The sequence below is a fragment of the Castor canadensis genome, chromosome 15 (genome assembly GCF_047511655.1).
Source record: "Castor canadensis chromosome 15, mCasCan1.hap1v2, whole genome shotgun sequence".
NCBI classification, from domain to species: domain Eukaryota; kingdom Metazoa; phylum Chordata; class Mammalia; order Rodentia; family Castoridae; genus Castor; species Castor canadensis.
The window spans coordinates 85,780,302-85,806,477 of NC_133400.1; positions in this window are offsets into that span (position 1 = coordinate 85,780,302).

Sequence of the window (26,176 nt, forward strand, 5' to 3'; positions counted from 1 at the left end):
TCTTTTAAAGAATTGATTGAAACAAATGAGTGGCCTTTCATAAGTAATTTCTTGATTTAGATTTTTCTTTTTAAAAAGGAATATGTTAAGAAGTCTCCAAATTTTTTTCCATAGTGGTTGCACCAGCTTGCATTCACACCAGCAGTGGACTAGGGTTCCTTTTTCTTAAAAATCTAAAAATAGACCTGCCATATGATCCAGCAATCCCACTCCTGGGGATATATCCAAAGGAATGCAACACAGATTATGCCAGAGGCACCTGAACACCCATGTTTATTGCAGCACTGTTCACAATAGCTGAGTTATGGAAACAACCAAGATGCCCTACTATTGATGAATGCATCAAGAAAATGTGGTACTTGTACACAATGGAATTTTATGCAGCCATGAAGAAGAATGAAATCTTATCATTTGCAGGTAAATGGCTGGAACTGGAGAGTATCATTCTGAGGGAGGTCAGCCATCTCAGAAGACCAAAAACCATATGTTCTCCCTCATATGCAGACTTTAGATCTAGGGCAAATGCAGCAATGCTGTTGGACTTGGATCGCATAACAAGGGGAGAGCACATATAGGAGATACAGGAATAGGTAAAAAACCCAAAGCATGAAAGCATTTGATGTCCCAACTCCAGAGGAACTAATACAAAAACCTTAAAGCGACAAAGGTCAATGTGAGAAGGGGATTAGTAACCAGAGTAAAGATCAATTAGAGATGAATCAACATAGGTTGCAACACATGTGTACACAAAAGCAGTGCTAGGAATATTTCTGTATAGCTATCCTTAACTCAACTAGCAAAAATGCTTTGTCTTGCTTATTATGCTTATGTCTTTTCTTCAACAAAATTAGTGATAAGGACAGAACAAGACCTGCCTGGAACTAAGCAGGCGGAGTGGGGGGGAAGAGTGGGGGAGGGCAGGGGGGAGAAATAACCCAAACAATGTATGTACATGTGAATAAATGAATAATAAATAAATAAATAAAAAGGAATATTTTAGTTTCCTAGAACTTCCATAACACAGTACACAGGCTAGATACCTTCATCAACAGAAATCTATTATCTTCTGGTTTTGGAGGCCAGCAGTCCAAGATCAAAGTGTCAGCAGGGTTGGTTTCTTCTAAAAGCCATAAGGAAGAACATGTTCCCTACCTCCCACTCTAGCTTCCAGATGGTCCTCTTCTTCCAGTGTCTTCACTGTCTTCTTTTTGGACAAGTATCTGTCCAAACTTCCTCCTCTTGTAAGGACTCAAGTCATGGTGGATTAAGGTGCACTCTAATGAACTCATTTTAATAACTTAATTGCTTCTATGAAGACCCAATCTTCAAATATGGTCACATTCTTAGATTTTGAGTAGTAGAATTTCAACATATGAATTTAGAGGGTGGGTAAATTCTAACCCATAACATAGTTTTACCTCTTAGCCCCAAAGATGTTGTATAAATGAAATGACATTTAGGAAAGAATTTGCAACAAAACCACCAAACAAATACCAAAAATTATTAGTGATAATTGCTACTTCAGAAATTTTCAGTTCAGAAGTAATTTCTCTTCATAATTTGTATTAAAACTATATTGAGAATCATTTACATACCATAAAATTCACCCTGTTAAAGTGTACAACTTTTTGTTTAGTTTTGCAGTAACCAGAGTTGCTCAATCATCTCCAGTATCTAATTTTAAGATATTTTGATCATTACCAGAAGAAACTTCATATGCATTGAGTCATTTCTTAGTCTCATCACCCCTTATACTGTAGCAAACACTGATCTTGTTTCTACCTCTATGAATTTGCTTATTCTGTGCATTTTCTTTTTTTTTTCTTTCATTCATATGTGCATACAATGTTTGGGTCATTTCTCCTCCCTTTCCCCTGCCCCCTCCCTTAAAACCCCGCCCCCTCCTTTTCCCCCCACCCCCTCACTACCAGGCAGAAACTATTTTGCCCTTATCTCTAATTTTGTTGAAGAGAGAGTATAAGCCATAATAGGAAGGATCAAGGGATTTTGCTAGTTGAGATAAAGATAGCCAAACAGGGAGTTGACTTGCATTGCTTTCCTGTACATGTGTGTTACCTTCTAAATTAATTCTTCTCCAACTAACCTTTTCTCTAGTTCCTGGTCCCCTTCTCCTATTGGCCTCTGTTGCTTTAAAGTATCTGCATTGTTTCTCTGCACTGAGGGCAACAAATGCTATCTAGTTTTTTGGGTGTCTTACCTATCCTCATACCTCCCTTGTGTGCTCTCACTTTATCATGCAATCAAAGTCCAATCCCCCCTTGTTGTGTTTGCCCTTGATCTAATGTCTATATGTAAGGGAGAACATAAGATTTTTGGTCTTTTGGGCCAGGCTAACCTCACTCAGAATGATGTTCTCCAGTTCCATCCATTTACTTCCGAATGATAAGATTTCATTCTTCTTCATGGCTGCATAAAATTCCATTATGTAGAGATATCATATTTTCTTGATCCATTTGTCAGTAGTGGGGCATCTTGGCTGTTTCCATAACTTGTCTATTGTGAATAGTGCTGCAATAAACATGGGTGTGCAGGTGCCTCTGTAGTAACCTGTGTCACATTCTTTTTGTATATCCCCAAGAGTGGTATTGCTGGATCATACGGTAGATCTATGCTTAGATTTTTAAGAAGCCTCCAAATTTTTTTCCAAAGTGGTTGTACTAGTTTGCATTCCCATCAGCAGTGTAAAAGGGTTCCTTTTCCCCTGCATCCTTACTAACACCTGTTGTTAGTGGTGTTGTTAATGATGGCTATTCTAACAGGGGTGAAGTGAAATCTTAGTGTGGTTTTAATTTGCATTTCCTTCATTGCTAGAGATGGTGAGCATTTTTTCATGTGTTTTTTGACCATTTGAATTTCTTCTTTTGAGAAAGTTCTGTTTAGTTCACTTGCCCATTTCTTTATTGGTTCATTAATTTTGGGAGAATTTAGTTAAGTTCCCTATATATTCTGGTTATATATTCAGTCCTTTGTCTGATGTGCAGCTGGCAAATATTTTCTCCCACTCCGTAGGTATTCTCTTCAGTTTAGAGACCATTTCTTTTGATGAACAGAGGCTTTTTAGTTTATGAAGTCCCATTGATCTATGCTATCTCTTAGTTGCTGAGCTGCTGGGGTTCCATTGAGAAAGTTCTTACCTATACCTATTAGTTCCAAAGTATTTCTTACTCTTTCCTATACCAACTTTAGAGTTTGTGGTCTGATATTAAGATCCTTGATCCATTTTGAGTTAATATTGGTATAGGGTGATATACATGGATCTAGTTTCAGTTTTTTGCAGACTGATAACCAGTTTTCCCAGCAGTTTTTGTTGAAGAGGCTATCTTTTCTCCATTGTATATTTTTAGTGCCTTTGTCAAAAATAAGTTGGTTATAATTGTGTGGCTTCAAATCCAGGTCCTCTATTCTGTTCCACTGGTCTTCATGTCTGTTTTTGTGCCAGTACCATGCTGTTTTTATTGCTATTGCTTAGTAATATAGTTTGAAGTCAGGTATTGTGATACCTCCAACATTGTTCTTTTTTCTGAGTATCACTTTGGCTATTCCTGACCTCTTGTGTTTCTATATAAATTTAACAGTAGATTTTTCAATCTCTTTAATGAATGTCATTGGGATTTTGATGGGATTGCATTAAATGTGTATTTTCTTCAAACAGAATCTTAAAATATGTTGTCTTTTGTGACTGGTTTACACATAGCATAGTGTTTTCAAGGTTAATCTTTTTTAAAGTGTGCATCAGTAGTCCATTGATTTTTATTACCATCACCATATGCCATCACATGGAGATATTACACATTACTTATATTTCATCAGTTGATGGACCTTTCAGTTGTTTTCTCTTTTTTGCTAGCTTGAATAATGCTACTATGAACATTCATATGTAAGTCATTTTATGGACATACATTTTCATTTCTTTCTTTGTTGTCATATATTTAAGAGCAGAATCCCTGGTTCTCAGTGCTTAACATTTTGATGACCTGCCTCTCTCTTCTCTAATGTGGCTTTACCCTTTGACAATTTCTAACAGCAATGTATTAGGGTTCCGATTTTTTCACCACCTTGGCAACATTTGTTATTATTTTTATTTTAGCCACCCTAGGAAGTATGAAATAGTATCTCGTGGACTTGACTTATATTTATGACAAATGATGAGTGGGTTTTCATGTGCTCATTGACAATTAGTACATTTTCTTTGAAGGCAGATCTATATAGATCAATTGCCTGTTATATAACAGAGTTGTCTTTATTATTCAGTTGTAAAACACTTATAAGTAATCTGTATATGAACTTCTTACCAGACAGATGACTGGCAAATATTTATACCCATGTAGTGAGTTTTCTTTTCACTTTCTTAGTGGTGTTCTTAAAGTCCAAATTTTCTAATTTTTACAGAGTCTAATGGCTCCTATTGTTTCTGCTTGTCATTTGTGGTTTTGACCTTTTATCTAAGAAAACCTTAATTATTTCATGAATAAAAATATTTACTCTGTTTCTTCTAGAGTTTTGACTTTAGAGTCTGTGATTTATTTTGAGTTTATTTTTATAGGTACTGAAAGGTAGAGTGTCCAGTTTCATGCTTTCTTATGAATATTCAATTGTCACAGCACCATTGTGCAAAAGGCTGTTCTTTTCCATTTTATTATCTTGAGCTCTTGTCCAACATGACTGGACCTTAACAACAGTCTATTTCTGAATGCTAACTTCTATTTCATTAACTTCTATTTCATGTCTACCATTATGCCAGAATCACTTTATTTATTTATTTTTGGCAGTAGTGGTGTTTGAACTCAGCACCTCATACTTGCTAGGCAGGCACTGAATCACCTTAGCCACCCTCTCAGCCCCAGAATCACATCTTCTTAATTATTGTAAATTTGTATTAAATTTTAAAATAAGGACGTGTAAGACACCCAACTTTGCTATTTTTTAAGTTAGTTTGGCTATTCTGAATCCCTTGCATTTTCATAAAAAAATTATAATTTTTGTCTAATGCTAGCTTTAAAAAATTCTTGAGTTTTGATAGGAATTGAAACTGTAGATCAATATGTAGACTATGGCCTTCTTTAACATGTTAATACATTGAAACTGTAGCTTAACTTGTGGAATACAGCTTCCCTTAGCAATATTAAGTTTTCTAATCTGTGAGTGTGAGAAATTGGTCCATTTTCCTGAAACTTTTTTACTTCTTTCTATGATACTTTATTCTCATTGTAAAAGTTTTACACTTATATCATTAAATTCATTTATTTGTATTTCATTTTGTGCTATTGCAAATGTAAATTTACCTTAAGTTCAATTTTCAGTGGTTCATTTCTAGTATATAGAAATAATACTAAAATTTTTGTGTATTGAAATTTTAAATTTTACTTAGAAGCCTTTTTGACCGTGTTTGATAGTGTTCCAGAGGGTCCTTTGGATTTTCTATATGCAGACTCATGCTATTTGCAAGTACAAATCTTTCCACTCTGTGTGCTTTTTATTTCACATTCTTGTCTAAGTCACTTGGCTAGACTCTAGCAAAATGTTGTATGAAAGTGGGTAGAACAAGGATGCTTTCCTTGTCCTTTATCTTGGAAGAAGAGCAATCAGTTTCACCATCCAGTAATATGTTGGCTGTGGGTTTTTCTTACATGCTACTTGTATTAATTACTTTTGTGCAGCATTGACCAAAATACGCAAAAGAAACAACTTGACGGAAAAATGATTTACTTAGTGCATAGTTCAAAGTGCTCAGTCTAACACAGCAGGGAGAGGGAGTGGAGCATAGCAGCTCACTACAGCATAGCAGCCAAAAAGCAGAGAAACAAAAAGGCTGCAGGAAGTGGCCAGGGCAAAGACATGGCCTGGGGGTGCATTCCTATTACTCTGCTCCTCCAACTAGGCCCTACCTCCTACGTTCACTGTATGGACTGTGAGGAGGGCATACACAAACATTCAGCCCATAACACTAGAGACTGTACTTTGATCAGTTAGCTTAGTTTGATTTGGGAATTTATTCTGATAGAAACAGTTTCTTCTGGATTTTCCGCTCTACTTGGATCTGCTGGTTGAGCACTGTAGTATTCTAATTGACAAGAAAAGTGGTGGTGCTGAGTAGTAGTTCAACCAAGTCAAAGTTAGGTAAAAACTTGCACCATACATTTCTCAGGTGCTTTCCTGAGCCCTTACAACAATCATGCAAGGGATGTACAAGAAAAATTCATTTTCTTTTTTTTTTTTTTTGATACTGGAGTTTGAAAAACTCAAGACCTTGTGCTTACTAGGCAAACACTCTGGCACTTAAGTCATGCTCCCAGCACTTTTGTTTTTGTTTGTTATTGTTAGCATAGGGTCTTGTGTTTTTGCCCAGGCCAACCTCAGACCATTGTCCTCCTATGTATGCCTCCCATAGCTAGTATTACAAATGTGTGTCACCATACCTGGCTAATTTGTTGAGATAGGGTCTTGATAATACTTTGCCTGGTGTAGCCTTAGACCATGTGACTCCTCCCAAGTGACTGGGATTATAAACCAAAAGTGTTTTCTTTCATTTGTGAGGAAACTAAAGCTCGGAGAAGTCAGTAGTATAGGTACTAATAACACCAGAGGGTGAATCTATTCATTTTATTCCAAAGCAAGGTTTTTTCCAATACACTGTGACTGCTTATATGATGATGCTGATATTAATGTTATATCAGCTTTCTAATATTCATTTGTTAACATTTTGTGGTGTTTAAACTGAAGAAAACTGAATTAAGCACAAATGAAATCATCAGGGTACTTTACATGCAAATATCCATCATGGAGCCAAAGAAAGAAAATACCATGTGAGGTTGTTTCAAACTTGAATAAAAAATCATTTTACTTCAGAGATCTCACAAACAAGGCTTCTAAGAAAGGCCTTTTTAAAGCATGACACTGAGATATTTTTTAAAACTATAAATGGGATTCTTCCTTTAGTTTGAACTTGTCTTCACTACAGCACCATGTAGCATATGATGTAGATGAGGGATATCTTTTGTGTCTTCCCTTGCTGACTTTAATCTCCCTCTCCTTTCTCCTGTGCTCTAACAATCTACTTGCTAGTTCAAGCACTTTTCTTTTTCCATCCTGATCAGATCTTGCTCTCTATCTCCCAAAATATTTGTTGATTTTTCAGAACTTAACCTTAGGTGTTAAGTCTCCCAGCCATATCTGCATTTTAATAGAAAATTCTTTGGAGAGTGAAAATAATTCAGCCTACAAGGAATGAATTTTAATGTGGCATTTCAGACATAATACCAAATGGTGGGGGAACTGCTTTTGAAAAGGGACTCTTGTTTATGCCTGAAAAAAGCACACTACCTTGGGCAATGTCCAAGCTAGCACTGGTGATGAAGTTAAGTCTTTGGTTCACTTTAATGCCCACCTGAGCTCATGGATGCTGGCAGCTCTGTAGCCTCCTCAGTCATTGAAAATTGGGTCAAGAATTAATGAATTAGTGGAAAAAAACTAAGAAGTCATGAATTCTAGAATAGATGAGGGAATGATAGGAAAACACCACATCCCATTATCTAGTCCTAAATATCCAATGCATGATAGAATGGTATAAAAATATCAAGTCTTAGTTCCTGATGTATTTATTTGTTTGCCTATTGGCTTATTAGTTTCTTGGTAAAAAGTCTCCACCATGAAGAGTAAAATTATCAGGACCTCAATCTACAATGTAATTGTTATAATTTTTATAGTATATTTTTCTTTCTGCAGATTTTGTAGTGTTGAATGACTATAGTTTTATTCAACCAAGACATTATGGAGAACTCACTCTTTACAAAGGAGGAAATGGTCTTCACTTAGAGAAGTTATGAATCAGAGAATTAAGAGTTCGTTACACATACTTTTTATCCAACAATTTCAAGAAAGTTACTGAAACAATACAACAATCAAAATAATCTTACTATGTTTCTGCAATGTACAAATTATTATTCCTTTTCTCAATAAGATAAATTAGTAACTCGGAAAGATTCTAATTTTGCGAGGTACAAGAAAACTCAGAACTCTTACTCTGAACTCAATTGGAAATTTGATTCATGAAAACAGATCAGAAAAAAATCTAAATGTAGTCTATTGTACTCTGTATCCAAGATAAAGCAATGGTGAGAGCTTTAAAAACATAATATCTGGCTCTACCATAAGACTGATACTGAATACTTTAATTCATACCATTTTTCTAGATGTTAAACTTATTCAAGTTTTATGACCTGAAGGATATTCTATATTAGTCTGTAATGGTGTTTCTGACCCTATACCAATCTTATTTTCTCATGTGACTACATTTACTACCTTAGCTTTATCTTCAAAATTAGCATCTGATATCCCAGTAAGTGTATGTGGGATCCTTAATTCCCTTCCAATTTCCAGGTGAGGACATTTCATTACATTCTTCTTTATTTCTCTGACTTTTTCATGTTTTCTTTCAAATAGTTAAAATTTGTAGTGAACTCATGAAGACATATATTCTGCTTTGATTCAGTTATGTCATTCATACTAACTTCAGTAAAAACACTACAGGAGGACTCAGGGCACTGTTAGCCTTAAGAAAAACTCATAAATGAACTGGCATGTCCATCTGGCTTAGAGAGCACCATTAGGAACGGTTATAGAGACATTAGTAAGGACAGAAGCAAGCATTCAGGGGATTTTCTTCTCTCAGATGTGACTAAAACAAGAACTGAACCAAACTGCCTATTTCTTGCTCTAAGGAACGTTAGCAGCAGAATGGGAAAGATTTGAAAGAATTTCTCAGCTGCAAAATTTCACTCCAGGGACTATTTCTTTGAGCAGGCTCTGGCTACTTAAATTGAAAATGAAATTAAGCATTTTCAAAGATTTTTCAATTCCTCCCCAGCCAGCATCTCCCAAATTGCCTGCACTAGCAAATGAGGTGCTTGGTAAAATATGGACTTGAAAGATTTGCCACCTTCCCTTCTCTTATCAAGTAGCACCGGCTTATTTATTAAATTTCACTCAAGGCTGTCATCTGTACTTCTGCTACTGTGATAGAATTTGGGGTTTACAAAATACCTTAAAGTTGGACTGATAATGAAAACAATGACTAAGCTGAAATTTCTAACAATTTCAGATATAATGAATTATGTGATGAAACAACAAGGTCTTTGTGAGAAGTTTGGGGGTCAGTTCCAAACACTGTTTAATTTCAAATATTCACATATTCATGTATCTCGGCTTCTGTCTGATTGTGTTCAGGCACATTAAAGAATTCTTCCAGACTTTTTTGTAGTTCTCTAAGAGCTGAATAGTTGCCTGGAGATGTTTAGCATAAATCTACATAGGGCAAATGGTTTTTTATTTATTTATTTATTTTCTTTTATTATTCATACGTGCATACAAGGCTTGGTTCATTTCTCCCCCCTGCCCCCACCCCCTCCCTTACCACCCACTCCGCCCCCTCCCTCTCCCCCCCACCCCCTCAATACCTAGCAGAAACTATTTTGCCCTTATTTCTAATTTTGTTGTAGAGAGAGTATAAGCAATAATAGGAAGGAATAAGGGTTTTTGCTGGTTGAGATAAGGATAGCTATACAGGGCATTGACTCACATTGATTTCCTGTGCGTGGGCAAATGTTTTTAAGAGATGTAATGCCACTATCTATTTTCCATTGTTTCATACCTGAAGGTAAAATGTATCAGTTTGTCCCAATAATTAAGATGGTTGTTCATAGACTATTATGTGAAAAGTTGTCTTTTGCCTTAATTATTCACTAGAAATGAATGGAGTGACACTTTGAGATGGTGTGAATATTCTATTACTCAACAATCCTCACCTAGAAAGTTCAACGTCCTTTGATGACACTTGCCTCAAACAATTATTGTATTTTTGATCACAAAGGAGTGATTTATTTAATTCTCTATGTTTTAGCTATCATCTTTTTGTAAAGAGCCTTTCTCTTTTCAGCTTTTTTTTTTAATGTTTTCAAATCTTTTTTCATGTTTTGTCTGGTTTTGAATCTTACTGTGGGCTCAAGGATTCTTTATTATTTTGAGTATATCGAAATGCCAGGATATTTTAAAATATGTTTACCATTTAAATCTGGACAGCATTTCTCCATTTAACATGTCAAATTAATTTTTCTCTCTTCTTTTTTTTTTCATTGTTGATGCTTTTTATAGCACAGCTTAGTTTCAGGCTCAGTTTGTGCTTTCTGTGACCCAGGCTTAGCATCAGCCACTTGTCCGTGTCTTTTAGTGAAGAATGGAATTTAGAAACCAAAATCTGAGAATTTACTGTGCCTATTGTTACTGAAGTTTTCTGCTGCCAGGCAATTTAGTGGTTAGAATTAAAGAACATATAAACTCATAAGCTGACACCAATATTTCCAGTTCAGATCCTGCACTGATGACTTTGCCCCTCATCTTCTCAATTGCTTCCACATTCTAAGCATTATTCATGGAGAAATTTCTGGTTCGAAACAACCAACGTTATTTTGCTCAATTGTTAACTTTGTACAAAAAGTACAGGATCACTACTGCAATCAATCCTGCATTCTTTACATTCTTTTTATCCTCAGAGTATGTCCTACTAAATTTGTACAGTTAGAGTACAGTGCTAAGAAATTATGTGTTTTTTCCTGAGATTGTATTATCAACTTGATATACAGCAATGCTCCTTTATTTTTGCTTATATTCTTATTTTAGATTTTCATTTTTATTTTTTTTACTTACTTTCACGATATTGTCTAGTTCATAAACCAACAGTATAAAAATAGGAAGATTTACTGATTTTCTCAGAGTTATCCTGGTCCTATCCCTTCCCTCTCCACCATGCCAGCTTGCTATCCCCAGAAAAAGAAAATTGATTTCTTAAATAGTCTTATTTACTTTTGTTATTAAACTTAAATACTACACTAACATTCCACCTCACCTGTGTTAGAATAGCTACCGTCAAAAACACCACCACCAACAAATGTTGGTGAGGATGTGGGGGAAAAGTTGCTGCCATACACTGCTTGTGGGAATATAAACTAGTACAACCACTTTGGAAAACAGTATGGAGGTTTTTTAAAAAAAACTAAACATAGATCTGCCATATGATCCAGCAATACCACTCTTAAGGATACACCTGAAGGAATGCCACACAGGTTGTTACAAAGACACCTGCATACCCATGTTTATTGCAGCACTATTTGAATAGCCAAGATATGGAAACAGCCAAGATACCCCACTACCAAAGAATGGATTAAGAAAATGTGGTATTTATACACAATGGAATTTTGCTCATCACAATGAAGAATTAAATTTTGTCATTCGCAAATGGATGGAACTGGAGAACATCATCTTAAGCAAAGTTAGCCAGGCTTAGAAGACAAAAAAATCTCATATTCTCCCTCATATGCAGATTATAGACCTAAAACAAATGCAGTAATATTATTGGACATGAGTCACACACTAAGGGGAGCACACTCACGGGAGGAATAGGGAAAGGGAAGGAAACCTAAAACTTGAATGTGGTTGATGTGCTCACTGTAGAGGAGCTAATAAAGTAATCTTAAACTGGCAGAGGCCACTATGGGAAGAGGACCAGGAAGTAGTGCAGAGGTCTGGCAGGGATGAACCAATGTGGGTTGTAACCTTTAAACAACAGAGATCAATATGGAAAGGTGACCAGGATGTAGTGAAGAGGTCAGGTAGCGGTGAATCAACTTCGGTTATAATACACTTGTGCATGGAAACAATGCTAGGAATCTCTCTGTATAGCTATCTTTATCTCAGACTAGCAAAAACACTATGTCTTTCTTATTATCTCTTATGTTTTCTCTTCAATAAAATTGGAGAAGAGGAGGGTGGAACAGAATCTGCCAGGAAGCAGGGATGGGGGGTGGGACTGGAGGGGATGGGACTGGTGGGGGTGGCACAAACAAAAATGCACATGTGAATAAATGTAAAAATGATAAAAGAAAAGAAAGAAAATACCTAAATATTGCATCCTGCTCTGTTTTCTTAATATATAGTCTTATCAGTTCAACTCACAGTTATTCCTCAATCTTGAAATTGTTCATTAATCTATTTATGTACTTCTATTTTAATTCAGCCAGCTATTACAGCAGAGTACTGAGGTTATTTCCCATACATTGCAATTGCAAGCATTGCTGCAATAAATAACCTCGTGCATACATTCCTTTGCATTAGTGAATGTATATATTCAAAGTAAATGACTAGAAATCAAATTGTTGACTTAAAGTATAAATGTGCACAGAATTTTGTTACAAGTTTTAAATTCCTCTTCTTAATATTACAGCATTTTGTATTCCATTAAAATACATGTGGGCCAGGTTCATGGCTCCATGGTAGAGCAGTTGCCTAGTGTTTCTGAGACCCTGATTATCATACCCAACCCTGAAAAAATATGAATGAAATTAACAAAGAAAAAAAGAGAAAAATCTTTGATAGTGATCCTTTGTTGATGCATTTCTTTCTAATTCTTTAATTTGATTTAAAAATAAGTTTTTAGTTCAATTTTAGTATCTTCCATTTTGTAATTATTATTATATTTTTCTTTTACTCACTTCACTGATATTTCTTACTCCTGCTAAGCCACCATCTATCTTCTCAAAATTATATCAAGTTATTTCTGTGCCTATCCACAATGGAAAATGGTAAACAGAGAACATTTGTGAATTCTTGGTGATTCTTTTAACTGTTTCATATTGATAGAAATGGGTGGATCTAGAATTCAGTAGCAATTAAAAAGAATTAATTTAAATACCCACTATTTGCATTGTCTTTTTCCAATAACATGAAAAAAAATTATATGTTTTATTTAAAGATTTTTTTAAAAACTAAGAATAAAGGAAATTGGATTCATTGCTTAGATCATTTCTTCATTTATCTGACAACATTTTTTAAGTCATCTGTCAATGAGTATTTTATTTCACCACATTGGAATTCAATAAATATCTTGGTATTATGATAAGCAAATATTCTGTACCGTTGACCCTAAGAAGATAATACTACACATGATCTATTTCTAGAGGCAGGATTTGAAGATAAAGTTGAAATAAGAGGGAAAAAAAATTCCCCAGGATCACACAACAGTTCTCCTACAGCTTTTATCAGAAATGACCAAGAGGACATGTCACAAAATGCTGCTGCTTAAGAAACTCATTTTCTATTAATGCAGAATGATAAAGAGGAAAGAGGTGAGGCCCTCATCAAGAAGCTGCTGCATCGGTAAGCTAACAGAGAATGTTGTGTTCAGCTCCAACCGCCAAAGTAAACTAAAGAACTATTAAAAAATGATGCTTTCAGACTTCCTTAATGTCTCAGAAACTGGGGCTAAACACATTTTTGACATCCATCTCCTTGAGCAATTTCATCTATACTTCTTAGATGTTCTATTGAATTATAACAGAAAAGACGAGATCATTAATAATGATATCCTAGCTGTTGACAGCCTGCCATGATTAAACCAGTACTCCTGGCAACTTGAGTTTGCTGCAATTGTCACAGACAGTGAATAAATATTTATGATAGTGCACTGGCTAGGTCTTTTATGAGAACACTGGTTTAACAACCACTTTAAAAGTGATTGTATCCATTCTGTTACCACTGTGTGAATCCATTTTACATTTTACATTCAAATACTAATTGATGGTGTATATTCTTACATGTTATTATTCATGTTGGTTAATTCACAACTAACCAGGTGGTGCGAATTCAGATTATATGTTCAATTACTTTAGAATGTTGTCTTCAGTACCTATCATCAGCCAAATGTTTCTTTTTTTTATATATGTAATGAATTTCTGTGGCAATTATGTTGCCATAAATCTCCATGATGTTGACCTTCTCAAACAAGTTTTCCCTGCATTCTATCACTTAAACCATTGATTTGTAACTTTAAACTATAATCTAGTGATCTTAAAAGTAAATGTCTCAAAAATAATTGACTTTTTTTCAGCATGAGTACATAATTCAAATTGAAGAACAGGGCAAAATTATGTGATCTGAAATAAATCCCAGAGTCATGGGCACAGCATTAAGTGCAAGCAACAATGTCAGAATCCCTCCATCCTCTTCAAAGCACTCTTGTTTGCTATAATAAAGGCCTATTTTTTTCCCATGAGAAACTTTCTTCAAAAAAAAAAAGAAATAATTTCTATCATAATCTCCTTCCAAAAATATCAACTTCAGTCACATTTTATTTCACATTTTAGCTATCAATTCATGTCTTGAAAGTCAGGTTTTTTAAAAATCCTATTTCAGTGGAAAATTTCACTATATATTTTATGATTGGATTACTATACCTTTGCCAACAGCTCCCTCTATGTTCCATCACCCAGATAATTACTGTGCATCCTCCGAAATGCTGTGGATGTATCATTTTATGATAAATAACGTCTTAGGAAAGAACTTTGGTAATTCAGGATTACATAGAACATATTTTTAAAAATTGTCTTTGTCTTAAATTTTTATTATTCTTGCTGATTTTTTAAGATTGATTTATTCAACTTCTATTTTAATTATATTTTGCACACACAACTAACTGCCTTATATAGAAAAAACTAGAATTATGGAGATGTACATGATCCAGTACTGTGTTTGACAAGCTTCTATTGACTTGAAATCATATATTTCCTGTTCATATATATGTTTAATTGCTAGAATAAAATTACCCTGGCTTAGACTTAAAATATGATGAAGAAGGGAACACCTTTGTAAATGCTTATACCAGCGGGTGAAGGAACTGACAATTCAATCTTGGTGGCTACTTCTAGTCTAACTAATCAATTAAAAAGGCTTAAACTCTTGTTTGGGGAAAAGGCAATTAAAACAGTAACATATGAAGTAAAATTTCACAACTGCTTTTGCTTATGTGTAGGGAACACAGATCTATAGCAATACAACTGAGAAACCAGTCACTTTAACCAACGTATTTACTGCTCTATTTCCTTTTGTGCTCAGATGTGACTTCAGAATCCTTCTCAACACAGTATGAACATTAGATAAAGGCCACTTTTAGGTTATGTTACTATTCCCCATTAGATAACAAATCTTAAAATTATCTAAGGAAACTATGCTGATACAGAATAGATACATGTCTATAAAGAGTTTTCTATTACAGGTATTTTTCTGGAAATTAAAGTTTAAAATTAATTTGATGCTATTCTATCCCTTTATATCAAGATTCTATGCTCTAAATCTCATGTGAAGAGAGTTCTTATAAAGTTGCTTGACTACAGGAATATAAATACATAAAGACATTGTACTAAAGTTGAATACAATTAGAGAAAGCAATTAATTCTAAGACAAATATTTGTACCCATGTGGAAACAAAATTTTTTTATTTAAAATATCTTCTACAGCCACCTAAATTAGAGTATTCCTCCCATTTTTATAATTGAGAAATTATAAATACAAGTAACTTATTTAAGTCACACAACTAATTTATGCCAAATTTGAAGTACAAACTAGATTTGTCAATTTTCCAAGATGTTATTCTTAACCTTCTGATGACATTGGCTCCTTTTCTACTTAAGTAGACCTATAAACATTGTACAAATGATACTAGAAATATATTTTATATAAAATATTAAGTTTTATCAATTACCTTTATTTATAAACTACTTAAGTGAAATTGTACTATAGAAAAAGATTTTCATCATATAGGTGGTGAAAATACTGATGTCTCAAAAATAAAAATTCACTTCACAAGTGAAGAAGTCACATTCAAATAGTCCAGCAGACTCAGGAAATATGGAGAGAGAATAAGTGGAAGAAATACAAAGGTCTTGTCCACAGAGTAATCTTAGGAGCTGAGGATGTGGCTCTGTAGAGAGCAGGGCTCCATCCTCAGCACCACAAAACAAAATAAGCAAAAAACCCTGAGTGCAATCTCAACCATAGTCCAAGAACAACAAACAAGTAAATAAATAAAGTGTTATATATTGCTTACCTACCAGCAAATGTTTTTATAGATTTATAAACACTTATGTGTGTGAGCCTGTAGGATCAAGGGGAATTTCAGACAATTATGGTGGAACTGTACACTATATAAACTTTTTGAGAGAATGTAAATACATTTTATCTCAATTCTACTTTAGTAATAGGTCCTGTAAATATGCAAGTAAGAGTATGCCAAAATGCTTATTATAGTCTTTTTTGAGTAACCAGTAAAATTTGTTAAATTTGAAAAATGTTTAAAGAAAATACTGGTCACCCAATGCTGCACAATAAAAGAATGGATAGAGTCTAAAAACACTGAAGAACATTCATAATTTGTTGTTGAAGTGAAACCAATAGGTCACTTATTAAAGTATGTAGAATATGCATATTAATTAAGGTTAATGATTATTAATAGGTAATCAGAACTGGAAAGGTTAAAGAGAAAGAGAAGAAGTTTATTTACATTGAACTTTATTTACTTTGTATGTATATATATACATATACACACACACTCACACATACACCCACACATATATAATTTGTTGAAGATCAGTAACTCTTCAAAGTATTACTTTTTTTTCATTAGAGAATTGATCTCTTCCCATGAACTAATAATGACAGGTAAAGCTAAAAAAATGCTCAAAATAAAGTAGCAACACTAGGTAAACTTTTTACTTATTTAAAATTAGTATTTATTTTTATTTTTATTTCTTCTGTTTATTTAAACTATCAACTCAGGACATTGAATTTGTTCAAATCTCCATTTCGAACATTTTACATAGTTTTTATAATCATGTTAAGCTTTCAGGTCACTGGGCTTAGTTAAAAAAGCAGAGAGACACCAATAACTGTGAAATATAACTCTCAATACAATTTAAAATGTTCATTATCAAATATCTTTCAGAAATTCCTATATTCATTATTCAAATTTGAAACTTCAGGGTTTCATAAGTGTGTCTGAGTGATCAATGGGATATATAAGTTGTCTCATATTGAAGACAGATGAGTAGAGATGTTTACCAAGAAATATATATTTGACAGTGACTATTCCTGAGGACTTGCAAGCATACCAGAAACAATCCTAGATTCATAAGAGATAATGTATAAAGGCAAAACAGGACCTGCCTGGAACTGATGTAGCAAATGTCACATTCACTCAGACCATTGGCTAAAAGTCTTTCCTGTGACCCAGGGAAGACATTGAGTGACAAAGCATGAAGAAAGGAAGAGATAATTATAAAGATCTGTTATCATCTATCCCAGTTATTGAACTATAGTAGCATAAGTTGATTGCATTGTGTAACCCTAAACTATTTCATATTCTAAAGGAATATATCACTCCAGTGGTTAAGGAGCAGCCTTAGTCAGATAAAGCTCCCCAAGATGCACACAGAAGATACTTTTTTTCCCCTCTTATTGTGTCTGTTTCTATCCTTGTCTCCCTGGTCCCAAAGAAATATGCAATTATATGCACAGTCATAATCAATCCAGAGCCCATTTCCATCTTTAGTGTGCCTAAAATTGTGAGTAATAAATATCTGCATACCTAAAAAATGGACTTTTATTTAAAGTCTTGCAGTATTGACTAACTAGACTGAGTATTAAATAAACTCTTAGCTTTTGTTCAGTGAATAAGTACTTAGAAGGAGAATTGTTCTTGTAAACATTACCTCTTTTTAAAAAATTATTCATTTATTCACATGTGCATATACTGTTTGGGTCATTTCTGCCCCCTGCCCCGCTACCCTACCTTCATGTAGTGTGAGCCTTCTCCCCTCAGTTCCAGGCAGGTCCTGTTTTGCCTTTATACATTATCTCTTATGAATCTAGGATTGTTTCTGGCATGCTTGCAAGTCCTCAGGAATAGTCACTGTCAAATATATATTTCTTGGTAAACATCTCTACTCATCTGTCTTCAATATGAGACAACTTATATATCCCATTGATCACTCAGACACACTTATGAAACCCTGAAGTTTCAAATTTGAATAATGAATATAGGAATTTCTGAAAGGTATTTGATAATGAACATTTTAAATTGCATTGTGAGTTATATTTCACAGTTATTGGTGTCTCTCTGCTTTTTTAACTAAGCCCAATGACCTGAAAGCTTAACATGATTATAAAAACTATGTAAAATGTTCGAAATGGAGATTTGAACAAATTCAATGTCCTGAGTTGATAGTTTAAATAAACAGAAAAAATAAAAATAAAAAGGAATACTAATATCAAAATATGTAGCAAGGTAAAACTTTTGAAAGTATTTTTTAAAGAAAACTTCATCAAGAAATGGAACAATTCAGTGATAAAGGGTAAAGCAGGAGCAAATCTAATCTTTTCTCCTCTTCCCTAAGTGGCTTCTATTGTGTTAAAAATAACAATCAACTTTAGTAAATATCTGGAAGTCTGCTGAAATGAATTTGAAAGAGAAATAATTGAGCTAAAAGTTATATTAATTGTCCTAAAGGAACTAAAGTTTAATTTGACAGTCATTGATCAGTAAAAGCCAACTAGGAAGCTGAATAAAAGTGTTACCCAATCCAATTCTCTATATTCATCTAGCTTGGACTGGTAGCAAATATGAGAGATTTATGTGTCTGGCTCAAAGTAGCAATGCAAAACTGATCAATAAAACTGCAGAGGCTCAAGTTTGTGTAGATGTGTCTTCAGTTTTTGTTTAAGAGAAATGTGATCTCCTTTCATTCTAGAGAAAGAGAAGTTAGTTTCTGTATCTCTTTGGTGTACTCATTTCCGAACTCTCCTCCAAGGACAGCTGCAGAACACAGTGAGCTGTGGCCTTTTTTACAGAATACCCTGCCCATAAGCCCCATGGCACAACAAGGGCAAAGCAAGGTCAAGGTTGTAACCAGAGGCTTAATGGACTTGTTTAGTTGCACTTAAACAAAATCAGAATGTTAAATGTAAATGGCAGAGACACTACATTCAAAGTTCAGAACACAGGACCCTTCCAAAACAAAAGAACCAGAAGAAGACTAGAAGTGGAAGTTCAGTAGACAAAATAATTTGCTGAGAATGCGATTTCCTTCTCTTGGGCTATTTTTGTAAAATGTGTCTGAACCTTAAATATCAACTCGAACTGAAAAGTCATTTAAAATTTATTGGGATTTCCTCTCGACAATTTACAGAGGTGATTCAGAGATGGGAAAAGTAGAAACAAGGCAGAAGTGGATTGAAGAGCACACCTCAATTTGAAAATTGAAAAAATAAATCAAACAAACATGAAACAAGTAGGGTAGAATACTCTTCTAAGTACTTTCAGAAGGAAGAGAATTTAGTGTCCATGTGAGACTGAGAGGAAGTTTTGTAGTAGGCATTCTCATGAGAGTTATGTTTTAGAACGGAAGGGGATTCATGCCTGTGGATATGCTGAGAAAAGATACATTAGAGAAGGAGACTTGAAGATGTAAGAAAAAGGTGATATGTTGATGGAACAATGGTTTTACTTCTCTTTGCTGATCAGGTCAAAAATCATGTAGCCATTATTTGGTGCCTCTTTTCTGTCATAATCAGCCTTGTCTGGTACATCAGCAAATATTATCAGTGCTACCCTCAAAATAGAACTTGTAACTACTTCTAAAGCTAACCTGCCTGCCATGCCAACAACCTAGATACAGCCTCCTAACGGACTTCCCCACTTCCACACTTTGCTTTCAAAGATCATTGACTCCACATACTGGTCCTGCATAAAGCAAATCCTGTCATTCCTCCTTTGAAAAGACACAATGGTTTATCATACTTAGGGTAAAAATAGAGGTTCTTCTACATACTCTTTCCCCAAGTTTTTTTTTTCTTTCTTTCTTTGTTTTTGAACCACACCACCCTCATTCACTTTACTCAAGCCATACAAACTTTTCTTAATATCCCTTGAACATGTCAACTACAACTGTCCTTGTCCCTTTAGGCTTTTATAACAAAATACCATAAACTAGATGACTAATAAACAACAGAAATTTATTTTTCACAGTTCTAGAGGCTAAGTCCAAGATAAAGGTGCTGGCCAATTTATGTCTGGTGAGGACCTACTTCCTGGATCAGAGATGGTGCTTTCTCATCCTGCTCTTGTACAGTGGAAGGGCTAAAGGAGCTTTCTGAGGCCTGTTTTATAAAGACAGTTTCCACTGATGAGTACTCCACTATCACGACCTTATCACTTCCCAAAGGCTCATCTCCCAATACCATCACATTGATAATTAGATTTCAACATATGTATTTGGGGAGACATAAACATTCAGGACATAGCAATACCTTAACTCAGACCTTCTGTACTTGCTATTTCAATAGCCTGTATAGGCACATATTCATTCAGGATTTTATTGATCTTTACCTTTCTATACTGCCAATAAGGGTAGAATTTTTTTCTGCTTTAGTTTTGACCCATAGCTTAGTATTTAGAAGTTTATACATTGAGGAGACCATCTTTAGAGAGTATGAAGTCTTAATAAAAGCATGAAAATTAATATTTATTTCAAATGTGAATATCTGGCAAACTTGTTTTTAATTACTTCAGTCAACCTTATTGCAGTATATGTATTAATATATATATACCTATATATATCTGGATTATAAAATTTACTACTTTTAAGAATACCATATGATGAGTTTTCACAGTCATACAGTCTTATAGTATTTATCACAATCACAATATGGAATATATTTATGGACCCCAAACTGTCCTTATGCTCTTTGAGGGAAAATCATCTCCCTTAAGTTCCAGACCCTGGAAAACATCCATTACTACTTCATCAGTATAGCTTTGGATTTTCATGAATTTGATATAATTTGGATTTTTCATGATTTGGACTCATACACCATTGTAGCGTTTTTTATATGTCTTTTACTCAGTGTTCAGATGATGAAGTCACATTGTGGTACAAATCAGTTGTTCTTTACCTTTAGTTTATATTAGTATTTCTCTGTATGTGTGTATCTTTTTTTTATTTTTTACTATTTATCAGTTGGTAGATATTTGAAAACTCTCCAAGCAGTAGAAAATAACATTGAACATTCACATATAAGTCTTTGTATGTGCTTTCGTCCTTGGAGAGTTCCTGCTGTGTCATGTGGTAAGTGTGTGTTTAACTTTACGGTAAACTGATTTTCTTCCAAAGTGGCGTTCACACTAGGAATGGGTAACTGTTATGGTTGTTCTATATCCTCCCAGCACCTGATGTTTTAGCTTTTTTGTTCAATTTTTGTCTTTGTGGCTTTAAATTTGCATTTTCTAATGACTAATAGTTTTGAACATCTTTTTGTCAAATTTGCCATGCATTTATCTTCTTTAATGAAGTACTCTTCAACCTTCTTGACAATGCTAGTATTTAAAAACATAATTGACACATAATGGTTCATTTTATGAATAACTTTTCTGTGGCTGTGGATTGCTTTTTCCTTAACAGTTTTATTCAAAGACAGAAACTTCTTGAATTTGATAAAGTCAAATTTACCACATTTTTTCTTTTAAAGATTTTTCTTCATTGTATCTTATATAACAAATCTTTATCTAATATAATGTCACAAGTAATTTGCCTTAAGATATTTTTCTTGATTTTCAGAGTTTTAGCCCTGGTATTTAGATCTATGTTCAGCTTCAAGAAATCATGTTGTTAGGCAAGGTCTCAGTTTCATTGTTTTATTACCTATGAGTATTCAAATTTTTCCTGCATTGTTTGTTACAATATTACTATTTTCTCACGGAATTGCCTCAGTAATTGGTGAAAATCAACTATATGGGTGAGTCTATTTCTAGACTTTCTTTGTGTCCCTTTGAGATATTTATATATCTTATTCTTAGTCACACTGTCACATTTATTGTTAAATTATAGTAAATCTTGAAATCAAGCACTATATTTATCCCTTTTAAAAAGTTTTTTATTACATGTCCTATGAATTTCAACATATGTCTAGAACAAGACTGCCAATTTCTATGAACAAAAACACCAACCAAACAAACAACAATAAAATAGGCTACTGGAGTTTTGGTTATGTGATAATATATATACTAATATATAATATTATATAATAGCAATAGTAATTCCAAATCATAACAGATATACCTCTCCTTTAATTTATGATTGCATTAGTATCTTTCAACAATGTCTCACTGTCAGTGTAGAGATCACACCTATAGCTTGATAATCTATCCTTATGTGTTTAGCAGTTAGTTATAGGTGCTATTGTAAATGGTATTTTTGAACATCAATTTGTGATTCTTCATTACAAATATATAGAAATAGAATTTATTTTTGAACATAGACTGTGTATTTTGTTTGTTTACTGAACTTACTTATTTTCTTCTAGAAGCTTTTAATAGATTTCGTAGGATATGATACATCAATAATACACAATAATAAAATAAAAGTTTACGAGTAACATGGTCTCTCTTTGTCTTAGTTTTGTTAGGTCTTCCATGACAAAGTATTGTAGACTGGGTGGCTTAAACAACAAAAATACATTGTCTCACTACTTTGGAGCGTGAAGTACAAAAATCAAAGTTTTGGTTCCTTCTGAGAGGTATGAAGAAGAAGCTTTCCAGTTCCATTCTCAGCTTCTAGTAGCTACAGGCATTGTTTGGTTCATAAATTCATCATTCCAAAGGTCACGGTTCCCTGTGTTTGTGTCTTCAAGTGGTCTTTTTCTGGGTTTTTTTTTTGGTGGTATTGAGGTTTGAACTCACGACCTCCTGGTTACAGATAGACCCTCTGCTCACAAGATATGTGAGGCACATGTTTGGAAATTTGGTTACTTTTGAGTAGATTCTGACATTTACATTCAGGGTCTGGACTGTAATATGTGTCTCCTGCATGGCTGGAATGACAGGCATCACATTATGAACTTTTTTGCCCGAGCAATGAGCCCAATTTCTACCTCCCAAGTACCGAAGATTACTAGTGTGACCCACCACACCTGGTCATGTGGTCATCTTAAAAGGCTACCAGTCATATTGGAATAGAGGCCGATCCCACTCTGGTACAATCTGATTTAAGTAATTGGATCTGCAATGACCTTATTTCCAAATAAAATCTCATTTTGAGGAAAGGGAGGGCAAGTAGAATTTTTTAATATGGCTTTCTTCTGTGAACTCGGCATGTTTCATCAGTATTTTGGACTTTAGCATGTAGCTATTACTTGTTATCATGATGGAAATTTTGTCTTTATTGTTTTAAGGTTTGGCCTGATCATATTTTTGTTTCCCTTCATGAGGTTCAATACCACACTGACTACATAGTCTGTCATCACCGTACTGATTGGTGGTGAAAGGAGATATGAATGGATGAAGAACCATTGATCCTATAACTAGTCCCAAGTCATTCATTTATACTGAATGAAGAAGAAATAATATTATAAAAATATATCATCAGAACAATGAAATACTTGAATTCTCAAAGATGCGTAAGCACTTTCAAAGCATATATTCTCTTCCTATCAAACTTAACCAGTGTTTTAAAGGGTTGCTGAACTTAGTTACAGAAAATGTATAAATCATTACAGAGGAGCAGTTCATAAGCGAACACTAACATGCTTACAAAAGATGTCTTTATTAGTCAGTTCACAATAGCTATATTGAAATACCTGAGGCAATTAAATTATAATGAGAAAATAATTTATTTTGGCTCACAGTTTTGGAGGGTCTAGTTGCTTTGGGCTGATGACAATGCAGCATATCATGGAAGGAGCTTGGAGTGGAACAAACTAGTCACTTCATGAGCCAGGAGTCAAAAGAGGAAGAGGAAAAAACTGGGGCCCCACAATATCCTTACAGAGTATGCTCTCAATGACCTAAGGACCTCCACCGGGTCCCACATCCTATGGTCCACAGCATCTCCCAGTAGTGCCACCTTGAGGATCAATCCCTTAACACATTGACCTTTAGGGAACTCATTGAAACAATAACAAGGTCTTATTATTCTAAAAGCTTTCTAGTCTTCCAATGTAACTATGTTTCATTCTCTCCCAGAATTTTTACATCACAATATCCTTTATTGTTTCAATGTGAGTTTATTTGCAACATCCCTAATTTGAAGCTGTGTCCTTTAATCTATTGTTCCCAGTATTTTTGCATTATAATTTTCTGCTCCCTTTCCTCCTTATTATATTAACTGACCTTCTTAGTTGGTGGATTAGAACCATTATGCATGTGAAATTCTTAACAATTACGGCTTTGAGCGTTAATAAGTATTTATTCTGATTTTATTAGGAATATTGTTATGATGTTGAGTTACAGAAATGTGTGAATTGATAATGGGTCTCACAAAACAAAGCCTTTAAAACAATTGCCAAAAGCAAAAGTAAACATAGCTAGCTTCTTTTAAAATTCCTTGCTAAAATAAACATATAAAAGTTGCTAAATAAAAGAGTTAAAGCAAATTTTCAGCTATAGTGACAGAGTTAGAAGGATAAAGAAATATGATACTCCCTCTACCATTTCAGGGTGAAAATTGTTCTAAGAGCCCCTAAACACATTTTTATTGTGTTTGCTTTTCTTTAAAAAGAATGTCAGACAGGCCTAGCTTAGAATAACTGCCGTTCTTTTTCTTTCCCCTAGAGATCCTAGATAAATGACTGTAACAGACAGAAGCAGTTTGTTGCATGACCCGAGACCATGCTCAGATACACAGGTTACCAAAAAGGGTCATACTTATATCCAGGTACAGGCCTTCAAGTTGTGAATGTGAATAACAATTGGTCTCAAAAATCAATACAATGCCAGGCAGGTGACAAAGGTGATGGAGCTGAAGGATAATAACACCATGACTGGTCTTAGAGCAAGTGAGCTGCTATATATGAGAATTATCTGTCAAATGAAGTGTTTGATTAGGTAGTCTAGTTATACCTCAGTGGCAACCAGCATGCAGAGATAGCAATCAATAATTTGGCACTGGCCAATTTCCAAGGAGTCTGTGGTAAAAGACACATAATACTCTTTTGGTCAGTGAAATAGACACTAGTTTTAAAATGTTATGTTAAGAAATGAAACCTTGAGGAATTTTTAGTTTGTCCTGTACTACCGCCTACTGTGAGGTCTTTAATAAAGCATTTTGCCTGTGTTGCATGTTGGTTTCTAATACATATGATAGAAATGATAATGCTGAACAATTCCTGAGGGCTTGGCAATTAACTAGCGTTTATGAAATGCTTTAAAGAGAGTGCCATGTGAGAGCAAAGTATTTAATGTAAACCAATAGAAAGCTGCCAAGCACACCATCTGAATGAGAAGTCTACATCCACAGGAATAGCTGGAAGTGATAAAAGTGACAGTTGGAATATAAAAATAAAAGTTTTAAAATATGGCAATGAATCCAGAATTCTCGGGACAGATACATAACTAATTATCATAACTTTGCTCTTCAAAGTACATTGTAGCAAGATCTAAGTTTTATTATGATCATTCTTATCAGTGGTTTGGTTTCTAACTACAGAAGACAGAGCAAAGTAAATCATCACTCAGTCAATCGGATACAATAGCCACCATATTACCTTACAGTGATGAAAAATATAGTCAAGAGAAGGTTAGGAAAGTGGAGGAAGAAAGACAAGAAGTAGTTGAAAAAATGACTTCTTGTTTCAGCCAAAGGCCAAGATCATATACATAGGGTAACAGCCAACAGACATGAGTTAGTAATTGACAGGTAAAATGGTTTGGAAATTAACTATCCCTCAAAAGGCTCCTTGAAGGCTTGAGCCATTCTCCTAGTCCTTCACTGAAGGCTTGGTCCCTAGCTGTGGGAACCATTGAGAAGTGATTGGACCTTAGGGCTCTGACTTAATCAATGGATCAATCCACTGACAGATGCATAATTTCATGGCATTATTATGAGGTGGTGGAACTAGGTTACTGGGAGCATGTTCTTGGGGGTAAATGTCTCTCTCTTTCTGCTTTTCAGCAGGTATAAAGTGAGCAGTTGGTGTTCCTCCTGTGCCCAAAACAACAGTCAGCCGACCATGGACTGAAACATCTGAAACTGGGAGTCAAAATGAATTTTCTCCCCCGAAACTTTTTTCACTGAGATATTTTTCACAGTGATAAGAAGTCTGACTAACAAACATGAACAAAAATATGGCACACTGTGAGTCAGTATCTTGGGCCTAAATAGACTGAGCAAAAACATTCTGTTGTACCCCCTCTGTCTCCCACACTGTCTTGAGGAAAAAAATTCTTGCAGCTTTGTCTCAGAGAGAAGGAAATCAGTACAAAAACTTACAAATTGAAGTCACTCCA